This window comes from Ambystoma mexicanum, chromosome 13 (genome assembly GCF_040938575.1).
Source record: "Ambystoma mexicanum isolate Mex_15411 chromosome 13, UKY_AmexF1_1, whole genome shotgun sequence".
Taxonomy (NCBI): domain Eukaryota; kingdom Metazoa; phylum Chordata; class Amphibia; order Caudata; family Ambystomatidae; genus Ambystoma; species Ambystoma mexicanum.
In genome coordinates this window covers 772174074-772199896 of record NC_090938.1, presented here as the reverse complement: position 1 = coordinate 772199896, position 25823 = coordinate 772174074, and the positions used below count along the sequence as shown (strand labels likewise).

The 25823-nt window shown below is 48.0% G+C and overlaps 1 protein-coding gene across 1 annotated transcript in view; it reads right to left on the bottom strand.

Annotated features, from left to right (window-relative positions):
- Nucleotides 1–278: 278 nt before the first annotated feature.
- The window catches only part of LOC138520559 (uncharacterized), a 297694-nt gene continuing 272149 nt past the window's right edge, over nucleotides 279–25823 (bottom strand). The window contains exon 15 of the mRNA XM_069632900.1: nucleotides 279–711. The gene's annotated coding sequence lies outside the window, so the exon portion shown is untranslated. The remainder of the gene's footprint in view (nucleotides 712–25823) is intronic.

Sequence of the window (25823 nt, the reverse complement as noted above, 5' to 3'; positions counted from 1 at the left end):
GACAGAATTCAGCCCCTAACCGCCCCCACCCTTCTCTGGTGGTTTCACAAATCAAAAGACGGACAAAAAGGGGGTAGAAAAGAGAATTTCCCATGTAGAAATGAATTTGCAACTCAAATTTAACTATGCAACATTGAGATGGCACTGCAGTGACAATACTCACTGTATCATCAGGCTCAGAAAGGTGTCGGCCATTTTAGACATTGCTTCTTTTACCCCATTCAAAACATGCCCCTGTTGCTGCTCATAGCTTTCAATATTGTAAAACATATGATTGCTTTCCTCCAATCAAAAGAATATTTATTTATTAGCTCTTTGTTTGAATTTCACATATTGCCATTAAACATCTAACATAGGAAAGCAGGGCAATGTTAATCATTTTTAATAATCGTATATACCAGGATAGAATAATAGTTAGAAGAGGCTGAATTTGTCATCTCCAGCTTCTTTCATACTGCTCTGCAGACTTGTCTCTCTCAATTATTGTGATCTTTTTTTCATTTCCCCCAAAATATTCTCTATGAAATTGAAAATCTGGTCTCCCTGAAGAGGGTAAATGTCTTGGAAAATCGATTTGATCAGGACGCCATGTTTTCTCTTTGATGGAGAACCTCCTCTCGCAGAATGGTAAGGCATGTTCTCCCGGGATGTGGCACCCACCTCCGTCGCCATGGACGCCAAGTTTCCTCATCCTGGAGGCCTTGTTCTCTGCTGAGGAATATTAAAGACAAAATGCACCCATGTTAGGATCAGTGAAGCAGTGGAAAGAACACATCCTCATTCTTTATTGCCTACTTTTAGAATATTTCCATTCTAGTTATGCACGTTAAGAAGAGCATTGCCTCAAAAATATAGATGTATGTTTCTTGTGAATGAGGATAGTCGGTGCTCTAATACTTTGCTTATGTGTACTATGGAGATGCGTTCCAACCCATTCTAGGCAAAGTGTTGCAAATGCATTTCCTGCAACATCAGTACATCCAAGATGTTATAAGATACTTATACGATAATCACATCTCATTGGCCACCTGGATAACAGAGATGACGTCCCTAGCTTCTTTGGAACGATGAACATAAAGATATCCAAAGCAAGGACTGTATTATAAATCAACATGTGGAAAATGTTTGCAAGCTACTTCCCCTGACGATTCTGCATGATCATTTGCATGGTTTTATAACATAATATGGGAACTTCAGCTGTCTATTGAGACATAGACATAAAAGAAGTCTGAGAATATCATGTGACCTCTTCAGCCTATCTGGAATCGAGCTTGCCCGCTCTAGTGCAGGGGCTCAGACATTGAAATTGCCACAGGAAACGTTCATTTCATGAGCGTCACAGAAGTGCGCACGGTGGAACGATGGAAAGAGAAAGAGGGAAGTGGATTGACATGAGGAACAGAGATTCAGATATCGTTACTTGTAGCACAGGATGCAATTAGCACATTCACATGAGAATGGGGTGTACACTCTGTGCTTACGCTACAAGGGTGAATTCTATAGTCTTTGTCATTTTTGAACTACAAACATGGCTATGACCAAATTAAGAACTCTTGAAAACTGGAATGTATCAAAAAACATGTCAATGATGTACATAGGTTTTATTTAGCCGGTCAAGTGGCACAGCGAGTAGAGCGCTCGCTTTGACACCCGTGCAGAGCCTGTTAACGCAGGTTCGAATCCCGGCTGGGCCAAACTCAGCCTTTCATCCTTCCGAGGTCGATAAATGAGCACCACACACCGTGGGTAATAATAAGCAGCGCTCGGATACCTGAGGGTTTGTAGCGCTATATAAAAAAAAAAAAAAAAAAAAAAAAAAAAAAAAAATTTAAGCCACAGGAAGATGGTCAAGGGGACCGAAACATGCACCGATAGTGGCATGATATACTATGGACGCCATTAAGGAGTTTTTTTTAATTTAATTGAATGGGCTAAAATTAACGGATCATCAAATCAAAGATGATAAAATGAACAGCTGGATTAATAGGCAGGAACATTTGGCTAAGAGTGTTTATCCCCTATGCATAACTGTGTACCCCATATTTGATTCTTTTTTAGGGAAAGTGCACATAGGTGTGCCAGTCATTGCTGGGTTCTCATGGCATGCACATGTGCAGGCTTTACAGGTAAACTATTTCACCCCCGCATAAGAGGTACAAAGGTCCAGATGTTGCTGTTAGACCGATGATTTAGCCAACATTAAACCTCACAAAAACTCCTCTAAACAACCATAGACACTGGAGACAGACTACATTAAAAAGCAATACAACCCTTCGAGTGTTCTTAGTACCTGGGTATGAACACAAAAAGAGTGGTCTTGATTTGCTACAACATATATGGGATACATTACTCACCGTAATCATATTTCTGATGAGTGTATCTGCTTAGATTCACATGCTATGCATAGGCCGACATCTAGTGGTAGCCCCGAGTATTACATTTTTTTTCGTAACTTGAAAAAGGGACGTCGACGGGGCGTGACAGTAATACTATCCCTATTGTGACGTCCACTATACCCATGGTCCTTCATGCGTCGATGTCCGTCAGATTGTTTTGTTTCTAACATGAGGTAGCATGAGGTGTAGCGCGAGTACAGATGTAATAAAGCAGATAAGAGTATATAAGCCAGAAATCACCTATGCACCTTCAAGTCCATGGGGGAGGAAGGGTGGGCGCATGTGAATCTAAGCAGATACAAGCATCAGAAATACTATTAAGGTGAGTAATGTATCCCTTCTGAGGCTTGTGGATCTGCTTAGATCACATGCTATGCATGGATTAGTGAGCAGTGTCTGGAGAAGGTGGCGGTTTGTGAGAAGGTACAGCAGCAAATAGATGTGTTAGCACTGTGCACTAGGACCCCAACCGGCCCATAAATCTAGGCGTTGCCCAATAGCACTTTAAGATGAGTAGCAGCACCCGTGAGATGGATGGGGATGCAGATTAATACCCTCGCATGGAATCAATAATGACTACTCAATAGTTTGGCAAAGGGAGTTAGTTTAATAACAAATACAAAAAACGGGGAGTTCCTGAACATCAGCAATCGCTCGATCTTTCTTCTCGCTTCACAACTTCAACGAACTTCATAAAAAACACATCTTTTATACTGAAAACTCGTCATCACTGACGTGTAACGCTTAAAATGTTGCATGCAATTCTATTGGTTATAGGAAAGTAACTTTAATATAGGTACTATATCTGTATATGGTAATGAAGTGAGGGGATTGGATAAACAGTGTCAGGTGGGGCATCTGAGCCCTTCCTTCAAAATGGCTGCGTAGACGTCACTAAAAGTACAACATCTCATTGGTTCTACTAACTATAGGACCCTAGATTACTTGGTCCACTATGATTGGGTTGGCATCAACCCTACTCATACTTTTCCACCAGCCTAGCAGCATGCAGAACAGCCGGCCAGGTGCAGGGAGCTCGTCCACTCCAGTCTCCTTCCAATTATTGCAACAATCATCACTTCAGTGATCGTGTTTCAATTATTTCTTTGTATCTTGGCATCGAGACTGCTTCTTGGTCTGGAAAAGTGAAGGCACCTGAGCATGGCACAATTCCATGCATAGGTGTGAAAGTTTCATCCCTTCTGCTGGCTCGGTCACGTGATTCCGACACTGTGAAAGTCGTCTTCATTTGTGTATTTGATTTAATTTTGCCAGCCATCTGCCTCCTGTGGCTTATCTTGACCTTTCAGAATAGGATACTCTGTTCTTCTCTTCATTAAATGTATCTACTATTGGCCTACTTCAGCTGGTACAACCTTGGCTTCTTGGCATGACTTGTCTTCGTCTGAGTTTCTGTCTGTCCGTAATTCTCGATTTTTCTGCTGCAAAGCTCTCCTCGTGAGACCTTAAGTAACCTTTGGTCAGTTCTGCTCTTGTGCGTAGTGGAAGTATACTTAAATACAATTCTTTTCTTGAGGTCGATATCTATAGGTGGCGCTTGCTCCACTCTATTTTACTATTAAGCTTTATCAAGCCTCACGATTTTGTTAGCGTCTTGTGGTTCCTTGCATATGTACACATGTAAGCTGGCTGAATATCTGCATCACGCTTATGGCATAAGCATCTAACATTTGACATTGTTATTTCGCTTTAAACTCAGGATGTCACTTATCCATGGTGTTTCGTCTCTTTTCATCATTCATAGGTCGTCATATCTTTTATATGTGAGTCAGTCCGGGTTCTTGTGATGTCACTATTGGTCTTCTTTTAGGACTTTCTTGGCTTCTTCCGGTATTGCTTTTTGACAATCGCCATTCTGTCTCGCTTGTCGATATGGTTTTCTCAATGGGTACCTTACTGTCCAAGGTTTCTTAGGTGCAGGTACTTCAATAGGTGCTGTCAGTCTGATAGGTACTGGGCAGAGCCCCGTTGTTGCTCTCTGCTGGTTTATTTGCTCATCATATGTCACATATTTTGGCGTGAACATTCCTGGAACCTCAAAGTGGGCAGTGGGGGTGCGAATTGTGTTTGGGACCTCCTCTACAGCACCGCTTGTCCCACCTGCGAATCTGCTTAAGAATGTGTGCCAATGCAGCAGTGCTGAGTAAAAGTATGTATAGAGCTCCATGTAGCTGCTTTGCAAATAGCGTCCAGCGGGATGTTTGCAATAAAGGCCAAGGTAGCTCCTGTACCCCTGATAGTAGAGCTGTATGCATTTCACTATCCAGTTGGAGATGGCATTTTTTGAAGCATGGTCACCTTCCCAGCCAGCTGCTATGGAGACAAACAGTTGGTCTGTTTTTCGTAGCGGTTTTGTCTTGTTTACATAGTATAAAAACCGCCCTCCTTACATCTAGTGTATGGAGGTTTTTCTCAGCTGAGCTTGAAGGGTTTTGAAAGAAAGCTAGTAGTTCGATAGACTGATTGACATGGAAATTAGAAATGAACTTCGGTGAAAACCTAGGGTGCGTTCTTAATACCAATTTGTCTTTGTGGATAACAAAGAAAGGGTTTTGCACTGACAAAGCTTGTAGTTCACCGACTCTCCTTCTGGAGGTGATAGCCCCCATAAAAGCCGTTTTATATGTGAGGTGTTTAAGGCTGGACTTGCGCTTATGAGCTTTGCAAGTACCACATTTAGGTCCCACCATGGGGGCAGGTTTGAAATGGGAGGGTGGAGTCTTTTTACTCCCTCCATGAATGCCTTGATGACGGGGGAACTTCCACTCTGACACCTTACTCTGAGAAGTGGTGTACGCGGATAGAGCCGCTAGGTGAACCTTGATTGAGTTAAATACTAGCCCTGAGTATAGTAAGTGGCGCATGTAATGAAGAATGTGTGATGGCGTACATTCGATCTGGTTTACCTTTTTCGGCTGGCACCATATTACAAATCCTTTCCATTTGTTAAAATAACAGTGTCTGGTTTTCGTGCCTCCTTGAGGATTTCCATACACCTTTGAGGTTGTTTTAAATGGCCAAACTCTATGACTTCAGGAGCCTAGCTGCCAAGTTCATGGATTGAGGATGTGGGTGTAACGTTGTCCCCCCGTGTTGGGTGAGCATGTTGGAGGGGCACAGGAGTTTGATTGGATCGCACATCGCCAGTTTGCGCAGATGCGGAAAAAACAAGGTTGTCTCGCCCACATAGGAGCAACCAGGATAAGCATCACTTGTTCCTGGTACATCTTGTTCACTGTTCTGCTCAGTAGCAGTGGTGGGGGGAAAAGTGTGGGCAAATTTCCCTGACCAACTCATCCACAGGGCGTTTCCCTTGGATCTGGTTTGGGGAAACCTGGATGCGAAGTCTGGACATTGAGTGCTGAGGCTTGTGGCGAACAGGTCTTACTGAGGATATCCCCAGAAGGGAAATATGTCGTCTGAAATGTTTTTGCTGAACTGCCACTTGTGCTCTTCGGTTAGAGGATCTCTGCTGAGTAAGTCTGCCAGAGAATTGAGTTCCCCTGGAGCGTGATGCGACACTAGGAACATGTTCCGCTTGAGTGCCCACTTCAAAATTATTTGGGCTAGCCTGGACAGACTTGGAGAGTCTGTGCCTCCCTGCTTGTTTATGTAATACATAGCAGTGGTGCTGACTGTGAGGACTTGTACTGTTTGGCCTGATAGATGCAACTGTAAAGCTTGCAGGACTTTGAGCAATGTTAGTAGCTCTAAAATATTTATGTGATTCTGGGCTGTGATATGGGTCCACAGGCCATGCGCTGTGTGGTGAAGGTAATGGGCTCCCCACCCGGTGAGTGATGCGTCTGTTGTGACAATCGCTTGCACTGCAGGGTTGTGAAAAGGTTTTCCCTTGAACGGATTTTCCTTTGTCCACCAGCTTAGCGCTTGAACTCGGGTTAGCGAAACAACCACTAGATCGTCCCACTGAACGCTTGCCTGAGACGACTGCTTCGCTAACCGCATTGGGCGCATGCGCAACCGGGCATGCGGGACCAGGTAAATGCATGATGCCATCATCCCGAGCAAGCGCATTGCTTTGCGTACGGTTATTTGGCAACCGGCGAGATACTGAGGTATTTGCAGCAGTATGTTCTGCACTCTTTCGTTTGATGGAAAGACTAGACCCTCTTCTGCCTTTATGGCAGCTCCTAAGTTTTGTTCTGCTTGGAACAAGACTTGATGTTTTCTCGTTGATTGAGAATCCCAATTGGAACAGAAGATTGATTGTTCTCTGGGTATTTTGCTTGCAAATTTGGGGGGATTCCCCTGTTATCAGCCAGTCGTCCAGATACGGGTAAGCTGGGATTGATTCTCTACGTAGGTGCGCTGCCACTACCGCTAGTACCTTGGTGAATACCCTTAGAGCGGAGGCTATGCCGGAGGGTAGCACCTTGAATTGGTAGTGTTGGCTCGCCATTTTGAAGCACATGAATATTCTGTGCACTGGCAACATTGAAATATGAAAGTATGCATCTTTCATGTCCAAGGTTGCCATGTAGTCTCCCTGTTTTAGCAGTGGGATTACTTCTTGTAGCGTTGTCATGCAGAATTTTTGTGGCTCGACATAGGTGTTCGCAGGGCGCAGGTCTAGGACAGAGCACATTGTTAGGTCTTTTTTCGGCACAAGGAAGTACATTGAATACATACCCTTGTTTACCTGGTTTGCCGGGGCGATTTCTATGGCGTCCTTTAGTAGCAGTGCTTGGACTTCTTCCAACAGGATGCATTATTTTTCCTGTGTAGTTTGTCTTTGTCTTGGCGGGTGGTTGACTGGTGTTAGTATTAGCTCTATGCAATAGCCCCCCACCATGGTGGAAATTACCCACTTTTCCGACGTGATCCCTGTTAGGCAGAATCCTGTGCAGTGCCCTTAGGGACCACTACACACAATTAAGACCACAGGTGGCAATACAAGTTTTACCTTTGGTACAAGCCTGTACTACTAAGTTATAGTGGTAGCAGTAGCAGAGCAGCCAGGCTTATCTCAAGAGTATATGAGCAGTGGCCGAGATTACACAAAGGGACCACAATTACTGTGACTCAAGAAAACACTGACTCAAGGTTTCAGGTAAAATATATAAGTACATTTATTTTTAAACCATCAGTTATAAACACTTCTATTAAACTTTAAACAAAACCACACGTTAAATATCCAACAACTAACCAATTCACTTTGTACAGTATGTCTCAAGGTAAGTACCCTGTGTTTGAATGAACCAGTGTTATGAACAAAACACGATACCGCGGATACGGTTGCGATCACTTTTTGACAGTTCGGTCTACTAAATAAATGCGTATCCGTGACATGAAATGCTACCGGGGCAAAAGCACACTTAGCACCTGAGATACCCAGAGGGAGTTGGAGGCAAAAATCACAGGCAATATTTAGGTTAGGCAGACAGCATCGAGAAACACTCAGAAACAGGAGTTCAAAAGTCAAAGGGCAGGAGCCAGGGTTAAGTGACACCGGAGACCTGTTGCCGAAGATCACACCGTTAGACAGTTCACGATTCAGCATAGCCCAAAAGTACTTTGATATTGTCAATGTTCGGAAGCAAAAGTTATAAGAAGTAGGGAAGACAAGGGCAAGCCTTGAAGATGAAGAAAATGGGTTCACCCAGTTTCCTCAAGCAGAACACAGTACCTTATTCCAATGGTGCAGCTGGTGCCCTGGCGGTTGTTCCTGTTGGTTTCCCGCAGACCCACGATTCCTGGAGCTTCGTTGTGAAGGACGACGTCTGAAGGGGGTCTGCACCACACAGGTATGAAGCCGGCAGCAGCGACAACGAATAAAAGGTGCGCTCCTTAAAAACAGGAGAGGCTCGGCAGGTGGCTATCCGGACCACTACAGCAGTGTGCAGCGATTTTGACCATGACGGAGATCTCTGTCTGAAGAAGATGAGCTGGTTATCCCCACCAGGCTCAAGGGAAGAAGACTCCGGACTGGATCTTCCCTTAGTCGTTGAAGGGTAAATAGCTCAGGACTGCAGCAGGGCATCACCAGGATGGGGTAGTTGCAGCAGCTGTTGTTCTCTCCGCTTCTCTTCGGTTCCTTGCAGTTCCAGAGGCGACTCTGACTTCTAGCCCAAGAGACCTGCCTTTTAATGCGCAAAACCCCCATTCACACAGCCTGGCTTTCAATCACGCAGCAGGGGGGCTGTCCAGCCGGGACAACCACCTCAGCCAATCATGGCAAAGTGAGACTTGGGTTTCCTAGGATACCCTGTGCAGGGGGTGACTACACCCCTTCCCCACATTCAGTCTACCTAGACACCCAGCTGCCAAGAGGAGGGCTTCCCTGCAGAAGCCCGCGAAAAGAAGGTGAACAAAGAAGGCGATCCTAGTTTGCCGCGCAAAGTAAAACACAAGAAGGACTTTAACAAAAAGAAATGGCGAATAAACCCAACCGGAGCCAAAAGAAAGAGGATTTGGTCAAGCAGGTTTTTGCTTAAGGCTGCTAAAATAGCCAAAAGCATTACCACGTTTATCTAATATAATCACGGTAGAAAAGTTGCCACCAGCCAAGTCTAAATGTTAAAAGAGGGAAACAATGCTCAGGGAGGTACAGACCGAAAAGGGGTACAGATTAGCCCTTCCCAGTACTCCATGTAAGATGGGGTGTACTGGGTCTGTGGTAAAAGTGACTATGTAAAGTAAATGGCTATTTTACCTTTCTCTGGGGGACAGTAGTCAGCCACAGCAAAAATGGAGTCAGAGGGCAGTCTTAAAGACAACCCTGGGTTACTACACTGAAGGTGCTGTGTAACCCATACAAGAACAGGGGCACTTGGAGTGGTGTGCTCCAGTGTCCAAGATCACACAATGAGTAAAAACACATAGGCCAAAACACATGCAAGAGTGAAAAAAGGATGTACACTCTTACCAGTTGGAAAAAATAAACTCCAGAAATCCAGTAAAGCTGCTGGGGGACTCACTAGGTGAGGGAAATTAGCCCTATAAGGAGAATTCACCCTAACAATCCCCTAACAATCCCCTCCCACACGTGGGCAAAAGGAGAAATACAACCTCCTATTGGAGAGGCATGGGAGGGAACCTGTAGCGGGTGGTCATTGCTTAGGAGGGGTGGAGACCCCTCTTGAGGATGATCTGCCCCTACTTCTGGACCTTCTTTGGCCCCTTTGAAAGTACTGTTGGGAGGACTGCCCCTGTGGAGAACCCCAGGATGAACGTTGCCCACCCTGGTTGTAATTGGAGGACCGCTGGGTGTTTTGTCTTCTAATCCGGCGTGTATTTGAACCTCCTCTCTGCAGGAAGGGTTTGTTATTGAGTTGTCCCAGGGATTTGAGGGTGTCGTACTCCTCTTTTGCACTTTTTAGTGCGCCCTCGACCGCTTTCCCGAATAAAGCATTGGGCGTTATGGGCATGTTTAAAAGGGTAGCCTGCGTCTCCAATTTGAAACCTGATTGACGTGGCATGATTGGCATGGCATTTGATAAGGGCAGCTTCTGCCATAATTCAGCCCGCATGGTCTGCTGCGTCTTAAGTTGTTTTTAAGAATGCAGCTTGCTACTTGTCTCCCTTCAGCAATAGTCTGTAAGAGCTGGGTCTTTAGGGGCTCTGGAACAGAGTCTATTTGTTGTGTGACCTCATCCCACATGTGGCAATTATAAATGGATAACTGCATAGTGGTGTTAGCTTTTCTGACTTAATAGGCAGCCGAGGAAGCTTCTTTCCTGCCCAGGGTGTATATAGATCTTCTTACTCTCCTTGTCAGGAGGGGCTTCGGCAGAGGCTAAAGGTGTTCGAGTTCTCTTCCTAGTGGTTGGGACAACTAGAGAGTCGGGCTTTAGCTGCCCCGTAATGTATAATGGGTCCGATGGGGCTGGTCTAAACATCTTTTCAATGCGTGGGTTGACCGCCAATGTCAGATTGGGGGTTAGTAGGGAAGGCTGAATACGCCTCTGGACAGATTGAAGCAGTGGGATGACCTGTGCTGCAGATCTCTTATCCCCGAGGATGTCTTCTACAAAGTCTTTATCGACTTGAGCTTCCTGGGTATATAAAGTGTTCTGCAGCCTTTAAGAGCAGGCCATTGTATTGCAGCTGGTTGGCCACTGAGGAATCAGCCACAGGTTCGTCAGTATGGTCTCGGATGAAGTATACATCATCATCATCATCATCATCATCATAGAATTGGTCTAAGTCCCCTGTGTCCCCTTGGTCTTCTAGGTCTGAAAATTAGCCTTGAGTGTCAAAATAATACGTGTCCTGTGCCGCGTCCTGATATGACGAAGTATTAGTATGTGTAGCGTCCAGGCAGGCTCTTTTGTTATCGGGCTGCTTGCTAGCTGCTTCACCTTGAGGGGGCCCTGATCAGGGTGTCGGTCAAAGAAATGTATAAAACTGCACATTCTCCTCATGACCCTATCAAATTGTTCCGGGGTCCAATGGGAGGAGCTTGGCAACACTGAGGGGGCAGGTGTAGGCATAAGCTCTGGAGCAGGGGGCTGTTTGAGATGCATTGCCCCTGACAGGGTGTCCTCAGGGGTATAATAATCCCATCTCTTTGAACCTTGTTATTTCGAGTCACGTGGCGTTGAGTACTTTTTTGATGTTCTTTCTGGCATTCAGTAGGGTGTTATAGATGTGTTTTTTTATTAAGTTGCTCATTTTTTAGCTTTTTGCAGTGCCGTTGATGCGTCTTTCGACACACATGCCGCCAGAACCCGAGGACTGCATATTTGGACGCGGTGTCGGAAATGGACTTTGGCGTCTGTTTCGGGGGCCCGTCATGTGGTGATCGCGCCCGCAATGGCTCAGAGGACAGGGAATGTTCTGACCTTCCCTTCAACACTGTGTGTGGCTTATCGGTTGACGACGTGGTCAACTATGGGGGATGTGCTTGGTGTGGCGTGTAATGGAGGTGCTTGAGCCGCTGAGTGTCGTCGCCATACCAGAACCGCCGGCCGGCCTGTCTGTTGGAGTCTGGGGCTTGCACACGGGAAACCATTGGATCCCGAACGCCGTCGGCGTCACTTAGGACGCCGACAGCGCTGGAGGCTTCCTTGCTGTGCATGGAGGCCTCGGCCTGCATGGCGTGGGTCCAGCATTTAGTCTTTTGGTCCTTTAAAGTTTTTGGCCTAAACAGTTTGCAAGACTTGCACTGTTTTTATGGCGTGGTTCCTAGGGAGGCAAAGGTTACACGCTCAGTGTGAATCCTTCCAAGGAAACTTCCCGTTACAGGAAGGACAGAATTTAAAAGGAGTATTTTCCAAAGTGTAAAAAGATGGCAGCCTGGCTGAATACAAGGAAATATAGGGGTATTTTTATTCTCTAAAGTGAGATGGAATATGAACCTTCCCCAGCTCTCCCTACTGTACAGGGCCGAGGCCCGTTGGGGCCTAGATAGGCCGCAGACAAAGTTCATCGAAACAGGAGTCGTTGTCGTCGATGGATGGTCTTGTCCTCGTAAGCAGTTGCCGGAGATCTTGGGGTGTACGATTGTCGAAAGGACAGAAAGAAAGTCTAACTTGAAACTTTTTCTAAGTAATGGCGACAGCCAAGGAGGAACTCTGCGATATGCATCCGAAAAGGATGGGGGAAAAAAACAATCTGAGGAACCTCGACACATGAAGGACCATGGGAACAGTGGACGTCACACTAGGCATAGTATTACTGGCACGCCCTGTCAACATCCCTTTGAGTTTCGAAAACAAACAATGTAATACTCTGCGGCAACCACTAGATGTCAGCCTATGCATCACATGTGATCTAAGCAGATCCACAAGCCTCAGAAATGTATATATATGACAAATATTACATGCCTGTAATAGTCTTTCTGATGCTTGTATCTGCTTCGATTCACATGATTTGCATAGACCGACATCTAGTGGTTAGTGCGGAGTATTGCATGACTTGTTTTCGAAGTTCGAAAAGGGGCATTGACAGCATGAGGTGTGTATGTGAGAACAGGAAGGTAAAGAAAGGTGTAAGATGTCCATGTACCTTCAACTACTAAGAGGGTAGGAAGGGTGGGCGCATGTGAATCTAAGCAGATACAAGCATCAGAAAGACGATTACAGGTTTGTAATATTTGTCTTTTGAGGCTTATGGATCTGCTTAGAATCACATACGTTGCATAGACCGCTTACCCCACCTGAGAATCATTCTTTGTACGAGTATCCACACAGCAGTGTCGCACGAAAGTGTGAACTTAACTCCAGGTTACTTGTTTGCAAATAGCCTCTAATAGCACATTTTCAATGAAAGCCAGAGTAATACCGGTACCTTGAGTTGAGCGTGCTCTGGGTGTAAACGGCAAAGTGTTACTAGGTGGGAATCATGGATGTGTTCTTAACAGCACTTTGTCTTTATGAATGGTTGCAAATGGATCTTGAACTGAAATAGCTTGCAGTTCACTGACTCTTCTTATTGAAGTGACGGCCATTATAAAATCAGTCTTATAGGTGAGATGCTTAAGACTAGCTTTATGCATAGGTTCAAAAGGGGGACCCAAAAGCTTAGTAAGGATTACATTTAAGCCCCACCCTAGGGCAGGGTTTGCGATTGAGGGGAGCTGGGAGCTATTTAGCTCCTGCTTGTGGCCTAGAAGAGCCTGGCTAGCTTCACTCCAACAGCTACCAGAAGCTACTTTTGACTCCACAGGCCAACTGATGCCAAACAAACACATGTGATGGACCACTCAGGCGAGGTAGTTTAGTTCAACAAAGTTCAGTCTTTATTGACTTAGAAGGAAAAAAAAATGATCAATCAATCAAGATTTCAATTTCTCTTAATAAAGTCCACGTTTGAAGTAGTTGTAGGTTTCCTTGGAGGGTAAGGTAGAAACCTGGGTTTAATCCTCATAAATCTAGCAGTATGGGGCTCCTGTCTCTTCGCATCCAATACGATTCTGCAAGAAAGAGGAGAATTCACACTCAGTCCCTCTTCTATGTCTGCCTAAAATAGGGGCTGGATACCCCTGGACCAATCAGGGCCCTCCATCCATTTTAGGCTTGAGAAAAAAAATCACAAGCCCCACCCCCATCCTTCTGTAATGCCGGTTGCCATGATGTAATCCAGCCATGTGCCGTGAGGTGACGCCTGGGGTTTCTGCCTTTAGAGCCCTCAATGCTAGGTAAGACACAAAAGCTCCTGATATCCCTACCATTTGTGTCCGGAGTACCCGCTTTCCGTATTGACAACGGCCGTTCGCGAGGCAGCTCATATGGTCTTTTCGCCCTTCCCCGAGATGCGGCCTCACTGCGGCTTCCCGGCCGAACCACACCTGTACATTCTTCGCCCCGCCGGGCAAAGAGCATCCGCTGGCTGCATTCACGTTTCTCCCATGGCCGGGCCGCAGCCACAACCACGTTGTTGCCAGCCTGAATAGCCCTCTCCTCCCCGCGTGGTCCAGTACTCCATGTCAGCATCTGTCACCTCCCCTCACTGCGTGGGCCAGCGCTCCATGTCGGCATCTGTTCCCGATGAACGTTTAAAAGGCCATCGTTAGAGCTCATGTTCAACATGGTACTATCAGTGCCTATGTCTGCATTCCACCACGTGGACTCCATGTTTCCTACGGCCCCCTCCTCAATACTCAGGCTGTCACACACACCTATGCCGATTTAACTCTGTGAGTTTGTGACGATCTATAAATAAGCATTTGGACATATCTATACATCATTTAAAGCATAATGGGTCATAAAAAAATTGACAAATTGAAATGTTTGCGGCTTATGTGTAAATTTGATTTGCAGAACGCTATGCGTTAGCTCCTGGTTCCTCAGTGGTAGCTCCTGGTCAATGCTGGATACCCATGAGCTGCTTTTAGCTATGGCTCATCAAATCCTCAATTTGATCCCCGTAGGGGCGGCGTTGAAATTGGGGGATGTAGTCTTTTGGCCTCCTACATGACACCTTTAACCACGGAAAACCTCCACCAAGATACCTTGCTGTGTGAGGTGGTGTATACTAAGAGTACGGCTAGATGGACTTTAAGAGAGTTAAACACTAACCCTGAATCCAATAAATACAGCAGGTAGTGTATTACCTTAGAAGGTGACCAGTCAATGGGGTTGACATTACTTCTTTTGCACCATAACACAAAGTGTTACCATTTGTTGAAATTACAATGCCTTGTGTTCGGTTTACGTGCTTCCTTTAAGATGTCCATGCATCTTTGAGGTAAGTTTAAATGTCCAAGCTCTATGACCTCAGGAGCCAAGCAGCCAAGTACAGAGCTTGAGGCTGTGGATGGAGGTTTGTTCCCTGATGCTGGGACAACATGTTACTTTTACTTTACAACATTTGTTGAGCGCATTGTGGACCCTCGGGAATAAAAGGCACTGACAGGTGGACAAACATGTAACATATAAGGTTGAGCAAGAGGGGCCGGTGGAAGATGAGATTATTCAAAAAGATAGGTTTTTAGCGCCTTCTGTTTTTAGCGCTTTCTTAAAGGTACGTAAGGTATCAAGAAGTCTTTGCTCTTTTGGTAAATTGTTCTAGAGTTGCGGAGCCGATGAAAAGAAAGCCCCCTTCTCGGCTTTGACATTTCTACATCTGGGGTGAGTAAGAAAGTTTTGACCATTGGATCCGAGACCCCTACGCAACGGTTTGTCGATGATGGAATTCTGCAAATAGGCAGGCATGTTGCCTAACCTGCACTTCAAGGTTATTAAGTAGCCTGAAAGCTACATGCGCTTCAACTGGAAGCCAGTGAAGTGAACGTCTGGCACTCGTTACATGGTCTCTTCTGGAGAGACACAAAACTGCTCTAACCGCTCTGTTCTGTATTATTTGGAGCCTATGCAATTGGGGTTTATTGATTCCCGCTAGCAGACTACCACAGTAGTCTATCTTGGCACCAAATATGGCTCTGGCGATGATCTCTGTGCTTTCTTGGGTGATGAGTGGTTTGAGATGATGTAAGAATTTAATGTAGTATGTAGGGGAAGCTGTTATACTCGAGACTTGAGATTCCATGGTTAATGATTGGTCCAGTGTAACTCCCAAGATTTTGAGTTTCGGTACAGGGGCAATAATGTCGGTTCCGAGTCTGAACAAGCCGTAATTACTATCTAGTTTTTTTATTGCTGCTGAGCTCTCCACTATCATGAGCTCTGTTTTGCTTTTGTTAAGTGCTAAATTATTATCGAGCATCCCGTTCTCAATGATACTAAAGATTCTATTCAGTTCTTGTTCATCCTGCGTGTGGGTACCAGAAAGTGGAACGACACATTATGTGTCGTCAGCATGATTACAAAACATTATGCCCTCTGATTCCAGTTCAGAAAAAAACAGTGTCACAAACAGGTTATAGATGCAAGGAGACATACTGGCACCCTGAGGACTCCGAAATGTACTGGTATTGGCAAGGCTTCTGCTATATTAGAGCAAACTCTGCTAACTCTGTTTTCCAAAAAGGAGACAATCCAAGAGACAGCCAGGGGAGAAAAGTTGGCAACATCTGTTAGTCTATGCTTCAAAATAGAATGATCGACTAAATGGAACGCAGCCGATTGATCCAACGAGACTAACAGGGATAGCAAGCCTTTGTCCAGTCCCTTGAGCAAGTTGGATTTTATTTCAAGAAGTGAGGTTTCAGTCCCAAAACCAGTTCTGAAGCCTGATTGGTGTTCATTCAAAATGGGATACAGATTTAAGTGGTCTGATATTTGTCCGTAAGCCACTTTGTCTAAAATCTTTAAAAGAAAGGGTGTATTCAAAATAGGGCGATAGTTCAAGGGATTGTTCCTGTCTAGTCCCATTTTCTTTAGAATGGGTGTAACCATAGTTTGTTTCACAATATCGGGAACCATCCCTTTGTCCAGTGATTCGTTAACAAATTTGTGAATTGCTTTTGTGAGGATAGAAGCACATGTTTTTATGATCACAGAGGCACAAGCGTCACCTTTACAGTGAGACGGTTTCAATTTCTCAGTGACTTCTTGTAGTGCCTCCTCTGTTATAGGGTGGAAATGAAATTGGGGAATGGTCGGTTGACATTTACAAGGGTTCAGAGATTCACTTGGGGGATTTACTGGGAAATTCTTCTTTCTTTCGCGCATAGCGGCTATAATTCCCAAGAGTTTGTTGTGCATGCCTTCCTGAATTTTCTGGCACCAGGGAGCATCCCGAATTTCTAATTGGTCAGCTGGTGATGGGACGGACTCTTGGTCTTTTAAGATTTTAAAGATTTCCTTAGTATTTGAGACTTCTTTATCTATTCTTTGATTGTAATAGTTTTGTTTTGCCAATAGGATTGCTGATTTGTATGTTTTTGCTAAATTTTTATATGCTGATAACAAGCTTGATGGCGGCGCAGATTTCCAAAGGTAAAAAGCCTTAAGAGCTGTGGCCTTAAGCTTCCTGAGGTCAGTCTTTAGAGGGGCTAGAATTTCAGAGTTGTAGCCCATATTAGAAGCAAGATTTAATGACATGGTCAATAAAGTCGAATGTAGAGAGAAGTTAGTGTCGAGATCTAATAAAGGCGAAATGCTGTCCGCTGTGAGATGTTTACGGTTGCGTGACAACACGTGTATGTTGGACACATTTTTGAGTTTCGTAGGAAATTGAACTGTAATGGAGAAATAAATAAGTGAATGGTCAGACCAGGGGCATGGAATGATGTTTAAATCATGACACAAGATGTTGTTAGTCGAGATCCAATCAAGTGTGTGCCCTAGAATGTGGGTAGGTTTAGTCACTTGTTGCTCAAAACCTAGTTCTGAAAGAGTCATATGAACTTGTGAGGCGTATGGATCTTCAGGATCGCCTAGCCAGTGATTCCAATCACCCATTATTATAAATTGCGATAGTGGTTTGAGCTTTGGAAGCACGTGGTTGGTAAGAGCCTCTATCCAACTTCCTTTAGTGATGGGGGACGAAATAGGAGAATAATATTAACTGTGGCCTCAGGGGGGCGTGCCTAAATGGCCGTGTGAAAGGACGTGCCCTAGAGGAGCTCCCGCAGATCAGACATCGATCCTGCAGAAAAACGTGGCATTCAGGAGATAATGCATGCTGGCAGCGCACCCATGGATATGGGAATGATTTGTGCACATTTCGGGCACCTGAGGGGTCCGATTGATGGCGGAGAAAGGAAGATATATCCATCGAAGTGCAGCGAGGTGCCCGAGACCTGAGGGCAGGCAAGATGGCGGACCAAGGACAAAGGGCCATAAACTGACCACGGGGCCGTGGCCGAAATTGCAAGCTAGTGCGGCCGAGTTCAAGCCCGCTACGACTTTAGGGGACTTGTGCTGCCCAGCCTGCAAGCAGATCCAGGGACCCAACTGGGGAGCCCTGCCGGATTGAGGAGCGAGCACCCGTGCCCGCGACAAATGCAGAATAGGCAGAAGGACTTTGTCGACACTGGTCGCCGGATACAGTGCAGGACCAGTGGGGGTCGCTCCTGGTGGTGCTGCTGCCACAGCGCACGGAGCAGCGGGAGGACTGGCGCTGTGCACTCGGGACATCGGGGCTGGAGCCCGTGCACCCGGTTAAACGGAGGCCCCTGCAAGGTCGTGGGCCTGAAAGGGGCCGAGCAGGGCCAGAGACGCTGGCCCTAAGTGACCCAGACCACCGGGGGAGGAAGGTGCCAGAGCGCAGCCCAGCCTGCAAGCAGATCGAAGGACCCAACAGGGGAGCCCTGCCAGATCGAGGAGCGAGTGTCCGAGTCCGCGACGTGTGCAGGTGAGACAGGAGGACTTTGCCGACACTGATAGTTGGACTCAGCACAGGGCCGGGGTGGGGGGTTGCTCCTGGTGGCGCTGCTGCCACAACGCATGGGGCAGCGGGACGGCCGGCGCTGTGCGATCTGGACACTGGGGCTGGAGCTTGGGCACCCGGCAAGCGGAGGTCCCTGCAGGGCTGCGAGCCCGGACGGGCTCGAACAGCACTGGAGAAGCTGGCCTTCGGTGACCCGGACTGCTGGGGAGGGGGTGCCGAAGACCTTCCTGCGTGGCGAAACAGAGACCTGTGCCGGCTAGACCCAGCGGGCGCTCGGGCTGACCGAGCTGCGACCTGCTCCACAGAGTAACTGAGCCAGGGTACATGAATCAGTATAATCCCCGGGCACTGGGGGACACATTATAAAATTGGAGTGCCTTGGCGGTGGCGCCCTGTGGAGCTTCTGTGAAACACTTATCAAGCACACAGGAGCGGACTCCCAGCCCTGGAACGTGGGTGTGGAGACTGGCCTGCAGTCTAGTCTGGCACCCGTGACAATTGAGTGGTTGCCAATGCAACGCACAGGCCGGGGAGGAGGAACCTGAGAGCCTGGGCCAAATGACACACGAGGAATGCACTAGGGCCGGGAACATTCATCAGAGGCCAGAGTCCCCACGCGAATGTCCACGACAGAAAGAGAGACTAGGTGACCGTCCTGGCAGGGTCCCTGTGTTGTGAAACACTGTTGCCCATAGAAAGGGGCAGACGTGCCCAGTTTGATCCAGGGCATACGCCGCACACGATAGAGCACGCAGGAGACGGCCTATACTGGCATGGGGCACGGTGGATGCGCTAACGACACCACTGCTGGTCGGGGAGCTATAAGATCCTGCTGATGCCCGGATCAGACGGGTGTGAAACCAGTGGATACGCCTGACCACCGGTGACAGCGGGAGCTACAGCGTACGCCTGTACAAGTGGATGGGGCCAGGACGGATACATGGGAGGACACAGTCCACTCCAGGAGTGTAACTGGCAGTCGGCACATACCCCTGACGCGGCTGAATTGGGCCCAAACACAGGGAACCATCCAACACGGGGTAGGCCTGCAGAGGAGGGGCTGTCGCGTAGGCCCACGTCAAGTTGGGACTGGCCATGAACAAACTCAAAGTGGCACTGGACCTTAAGGTTGGAGCTGTCCAGGAAGAGGTGAACCTCCTCAGACAAGATGTTAGGACATTGGCGGACCGCACCAGAGACCTGGAAAAAGAGATGGCCCCGAACACAGCAGATTGTGCCGCCCACAAATCGGAACTTCACGCCCTGGTGCAGTGAGTGGGCAACCTAGAAAGCAGGGCGGAAGAAGCAGAAGGACTTGCCCGACGGAATAACATCCGCATTATAGGTCTGCCGGAGGGAACTGAAGGGCCCAACCCAACGGAATACGTCGAAACTATGTTATTGCAGGAAATAACCGGAGGGGTGCTCACCCGGGGGTTTGCTGTTGAGAGAGCGCACAGGGCCCTGATGAGGAAGCCGCCGCCGGGGAACCCTCCGAGGCCACTGATCGCAAAGATCCTGAATTACCGGGATCGAGAAAGGATACTTGAATTGTTCCAGAAGGGTGGAACAATTAAAAAGGGGACAGCGAAGATAACTGCATACCCAGACTACACCCTGCAAGTGCAGCGCAACAGGATGAACTTTGGAGCGGTGAAAAGAAGACTGCCACAAGAACAGAACCTTGTTTTTTGATACTCCGGAAGACGCCATGGGGTGGCTGGACATGCAGGAGAGGATAAGTAATCCGAGGCGATGCCACCCAGGGTGACATCGTGCAAGACACTGGGACTGGAATATAGACAGGGAATGGGCTGCTCAGGATGTACATCCATGCAGGATCCACTTGAACTGAATAATGTCATGCACGTAGGACCTGGGAGCCAACCCTTGTACCCCCAGAGCATTAAGCTTAGTTAGGTCACTGGTAGTCAGGTGACACCCTGCCGGCTTCCTGTCCTCAGGTATTCCGAGGAGGGACCAAACGCGGGTGGGCCTGAGATCCAGGGATGGAGATGGGCATTTGTTGGGGCGGGGAGGGGGGAGGGTAAGGGTTGTGTGCAGTGGGTCGTAGTTGGGGAAGGGAGGGAAGGGGAGGTTGTTGGGGTTGGGAGGGAAAAGAGCCAGACTCAGTGTTATCAGAAGAGAAATGGGAAACTAAGAAGAGAGGCAGGACACCATGTTAATGGCGTCGGGTAGTCTCAGGATGGTGACCTGGAACGTGCAGGGCCTCAATAGTTACCTAAAACGAATTAAAGTAATTATGTATCTGAGGAGGATGAGGATCGACATAGCTCTATTACAAGAAACCCACCTCACCAAAGAGAAACTGGAGGTGGTCAAAAGAAAATGGAAGGGAAATGTCACGGGAGCCACATACTCAGCGTATGCAAGAGGGGTCATCATATGGGTGGCACCATGTGTGCCGTTTTGGCTGCTCCGGTCGATAATAGATCCGGAAGGTCGAATGGTGGTAGTGGAGGGTCTCCTGGAGAATCGAGAAGTGAACATTATAAACCTATATGCCCCTAACTAGGACACAGCGGCTTACTTTAGGTCTTTATACAGTAAAATCAACCCCCTGCTGGGAAGAGCGATTCTGTGGGGAGGCGATTTCAATTACACCCTGAACCCCAAGATGGACAAGTCAGATAGTAAGCTGGAAAAACCAACCCCGGCAGCCAAAGTGCTGTGGGCACTGCTGACAGACTTTAAACTGGAGGATGTGTGGAGACGGTTGCACCCAACGGATAGGCAGTACTCACACTACGCAGCGCCACATGACCTGCACACTAGGTTGGACTATGTGTTCGCTGCCGCTGAAATAGCGGGAGAAATGGTGGGAGCAGAGTATAAGGCCAGGGTGCTCTCGGACCACTTCACTTTGGTCTTGGAGTGGCGATACCATCCCCCTAGGGCGCTTATTCCGACGTGGAGGCTTAAAGCAGAGGCCCTACAGGATTCAGGAGTCCGAGAGGACCTAAGAGAGGCCAATACAGAATACTTCGACATTAACACTGGTAGCGTGCAATCAGTGGGAACAGTATGGGAGGCATTCAAAGTGGTGGTATGAGGGGTAGCTATATCAAAATCCAGGGGGCTCCAAGGGGGTATAGAACGGGAGTTGCAGGAAACGGAAAGGGAGCTACAGTACTTGATGCGCAAGGAGGGGAACACTCGGGAAGACGGTGCAAAGATTGGGGAGCTGCAAGGTGGTAGCGGCGAGCTCTGGGACAGGCTGTGTAAGTTGAATTATAAAAAATATGTAGAACGGCAACATGCGGGGGGAGACAAGCCAGGCAGGTTGCTGGCCTAGTTATATAAAAATGAGACACCCCAATCAGTGATTAAAGAAATCAGGGGAGAGGGGGGACAGATCTGCGATACCCAGGAAAGTGCGAATGAGGAGTTCCTCAGGTATTATAAACACCTGTGTGAGGACACAGGGGAAGGCATGGGTCAAGAAATTCAGGAAACATTAGAAGACATAGGCCTGCCCACTTTAGATGACCTGGAACGAGCAGACCTAGAGGCCCCAATCACCGCAGACAAACTGGATGCAGTGATCCAACACCTGCCTACGTGTAAAGCGCCTGGGTCATATGGGTTACCCAGCGAATTCTATAAAGCGTACAGGCAGGAGTTGCTCCAGCCGCTGCTGGCCATGTTCAACGAGGCCTATGAACGGGGGGAGTTGCCACAGACCCTGCGAGAAGCGGTGATCATTCCGCTCCTGAAACCGGGCAAGCCGGACGCAGACTGCGTGTCGTACAGACCCTTATCTATGCTCAACCAGGATAGCAAAATACTCAAAGCGGTGCTTGCCAATAGGCTCAAGCGAGTAATTGGCAGACTGATACACCCTGACCAAACAGGCTACGTCCCCGGTAGAAACATCACAGACAATCATAGGAGGCTACACCACATTATTGACCAAACAGAGAAAGACCCGGGTGAAATGGCCATTGTGTCATTGGACGCGGTCAAGGCCTTCGACTCTCCGGAAGACGCCATGGGGTGGCTGGACATGCAGGAGAGGATAAGTAATCCGAGGCGATGCCACCCAGGGTGACATCGTGCAAGACACTGGGACTGGAATATAGACAGGGAATGGGCTGCTCAGGATGTACATCCATGCAGGATCCACTTGAACTGAATAATGTCACGCACGTAGGACCTGGGAGCCAACCCTTGTACCCCCAGAGCATTAAGCTTAGTTAGGTCACTGGTAGTCAGGTGACACCCTGCCGGCTTCCTGTCCTCAGGTATTCCGAGGAGGGACCAAACGCGGGTGGGCCTGAGATCCAGGGATGGAGATGGGCATTTGTTGTGGCGGGGAGGGGGGAGGGTAAGGGTTGTGTGCAGTGGGTCGTAGTTGGGGAAGGGAGGGAAGGGGAGGTTGTTGGGGTTGGGAGGGAAAAGAGCCAGACTCAGTGTTATCAGAAGAGAAATGGGAAACTAAGAAGAGAGGCAGGACACCATGTTAATGGCGTCGGGTAGTCTCAGGATGGTGACCTGGAACGTGCAGGGCCTCAATAGTTACCTAAAACGAATTAAAGTAATTATGTATCTGAGGAGGATGAGGATCGACATAGCTCTATTACAAGAAACCCACCTCACCAAAGAGAAACTGGAGGTGGTCAAAAGAAAATGGAAGGGAAATGTCACGGGAGCCACATACTCAGCGTATGCAAGAGGGGTCATCATATGGGTGGCACCATGTGTGCCGTTTTGGCTGCTCCGGTCGATAATAGATCCGGAAGGTCGAATGGTGGTAGTGGAGGGTCTCCTGGAGAATCGAGAAGTGAACATTATAAACCTATATGCCCCTAACTAGGACACAGCGGCTTACTTTAGGTCTTTATACAGTAAAATCAACCCCCTGCTGGGAAGAGCGATTCTGTGGGGAGGCGATTTCAATTACACCCTGAACCCCAAGATGGACAAGTCAGATAGTAAGCTGGAAAAACCAACCCCGGCAGCCAAAGTGCTGTGGGCACTGCTGACAGACTTTAAACTGGAGGATGTGTGGAGACGGTTGCACCCAACGGATAGGCAGTACTCACACTACGCAGCGCCACATGACCTGCACACTAGGTTGGACTATGTGTTTGCTGCCGCTGAAATAGCGGGAGAAATGGTGGGAGCAGAGTATAAGGCCAGGGTGCTCTCGGACCACTTCACTTTGGTCTTGGAGTGGCGATACCATCCCCCTAGGGCGCTTATTCCGACGTGGAGGCTTAAAGCAGAGGCCCTACAGGATTCAGGAGTCCGAGAGGACCTAAGAGAGGCCAATACAGAATACTTCGACATTAACACTGGTAGCGTGCAATCAGTGGGAACAGTATGGGAGGCATTCAAAGTGGTGGTATGAGGGGTAGCTATATCAAAATCCAGGGGGCTCCAAGGGGGTATAGAACGGGAGTTGCAGGAAACGGAAAGGGAGCTACAGTACTTGATGCGCAAGGAGGGGAACACTCGGGAAGACGGTGCAAAGATTGGGGAGCTGCAAGGTGGTAGCGGCGAGCTCTGGGACAGGCTGTGTAAGTTGAATTATAAAAAATATGTAGAACGGCAACATGCGGGGGGAGACAAGCCAGGCAGGTTGCTGGCCTAGTTATATAAAAATGAGACACCCCAATCAGTGATTAAAGAAATCAGGGGAGAGGGGGGACAGATCTGCGATACCCAGGAAAGTGCGAATGAGGAGTTCCTCAGGTATTATAAACACCTGTATGAGGACACAGGGGAAGGCATGGGTCAAGAAATTCAGGAAACATTAGAAGACATCGGCCTGCCCACTTTAGATGACCTGGAACGAGCAGACCTAGAGGCCCCAATCACCGCAGACAAACTGGATGCAGTGATCCAACACCTGCCTACGTGTAAAGCGCCTGGGTCATATGGGTTACCCAGCGAATTCTATAAAGCGTACAGGCAGGAGTTGCTCCAGCCGCTGCTGGCCATGTTCAACGAGGCCTATGAACGGGGGGAGTTGCCACAGACCCTGCGAGAAGCGGTGATCATTCCGCTCCTGAAACCGGGCAAGCCGGACGCAGACTGCGTGTCGTACAGACGCTTATCTATGCTCAACCAGGATAGCAAAATACTCAAAGCGGTGCTTGCCAATAGGCTCAAGCGAGTAATTGGCAGACTGATACACCCTGACCAAACAGGCTACGTCCCCGGTAGAAACATCACAGACAATCATAGGAGGCTACACCACATTATTGACCAAACAGAGAAAGACCCGGGTGAAATGGCCATTGTGTCATTGGACGCGGTCAAGGCCTTCGACTCAGTGAGGTGGCCATGGTTGATAGCGACCCTGAAAGTGTTTGGGATGGGACCGGGGTACATGAGATGGGTCAAGATGTTCTACAGCTCCCCGATCGCTAGGGTCAAAACAGGTGCCATAATCTCAGATAAGTGGCAACTCAGCAGGGGGACCAGACAGGGATGCCCTTGGTCGCCCATGTTATATATTCTTGCACTGCAGCCGTTGGCAGCATGCCTTAGGCAACAATATGGGGAGGTGGGGATTCATACTGTGGGAGGTACACATTTGATTTCATTGTATGCCGATGACATGCTCCTCTTCCTGCGCTTCCCGGAAGAGAACCTGCAATACGTCCTGGAGGTGATGGAACGTTACGCCACCCTCTCAGGCATATCGGTAAACCCAGGGAAGTCCAGCGTGTTCCCCTTAGGGAGATACAAGGGCATTCCGCCAGATAAGCTGCCTATTCTGCAGATACCCTGGCAGACTGAGATGTTCCGATACCTAGGCATAAATATATACCACAGGATAGAGGCGGAGCATAAATACAACACTGAGAAAGTGATTGAAGGTATCAGAAGCAGCATGGTGTTCTGGTCCAGGCTGCCCCTAGCCATGATGGGAAGGGCAGCCTTGCTCAAGATGGTTGTTCTTCCCAGACTGCTACACTTTTTGTGAATGTCCCGTACTTGATTCCTAAACGCTTTTTTGTCAGACTCAATAGCCTGTGCAGGGGCTTCATATGGCACAACTCTAGGAACAGGGTGGCCTTCTGGAAACTTCAAAATTTGTGTGACAAGGGGGGTATAAACCTGCTGAATTTTGAATCATATTATCTGGTGGGACAGCTATTATATGTAGCTAGATGGTTGTCCGAAGATAACTCGGCGGAGGCCAGGCTTTTGCTGGGTGACTCTGCCCCGTACTTTCTGAAAGAGACAGTGTGGTTGCCTAAGGCGAAAGTGTCGGGAAAGGGGAGGCTGCTGGATCTGGGCTGGGAGGTCTGGCGTAGAGCATGGCGACGTGGACCCGCTCTCTCAGCAGGTCCTGCTGGTGGTGTTATGTGGGGGAGACCCCCAACTGATTAAAGGGGTCCGCAGATACTGGGAACCGGTGGGCCTGGCCAACCTTGGTGACATATGGCAGGAGGGGGAGGCATTGGGATTCCAGAGATTAATGGAGGAGACTGGGGTGCACAAAGGCCAACATATTACTTATGCCAGAATCATGAAACGGGTAAGGGAAAGGTGGCCCCAAACAGCACTCGCAGAACAACCTGATGCCACCATAGAAATGATGTACGATGTCTCAGAGGGCGGGCACGAAATATCACGGATATATGAGTTATTGAGCACTAAGGCGGGGATGGAGCTGCTTCAGCTGAGGCATGACTGGGAGGAGGAGGTGGAAGAACCCATGACGGACGG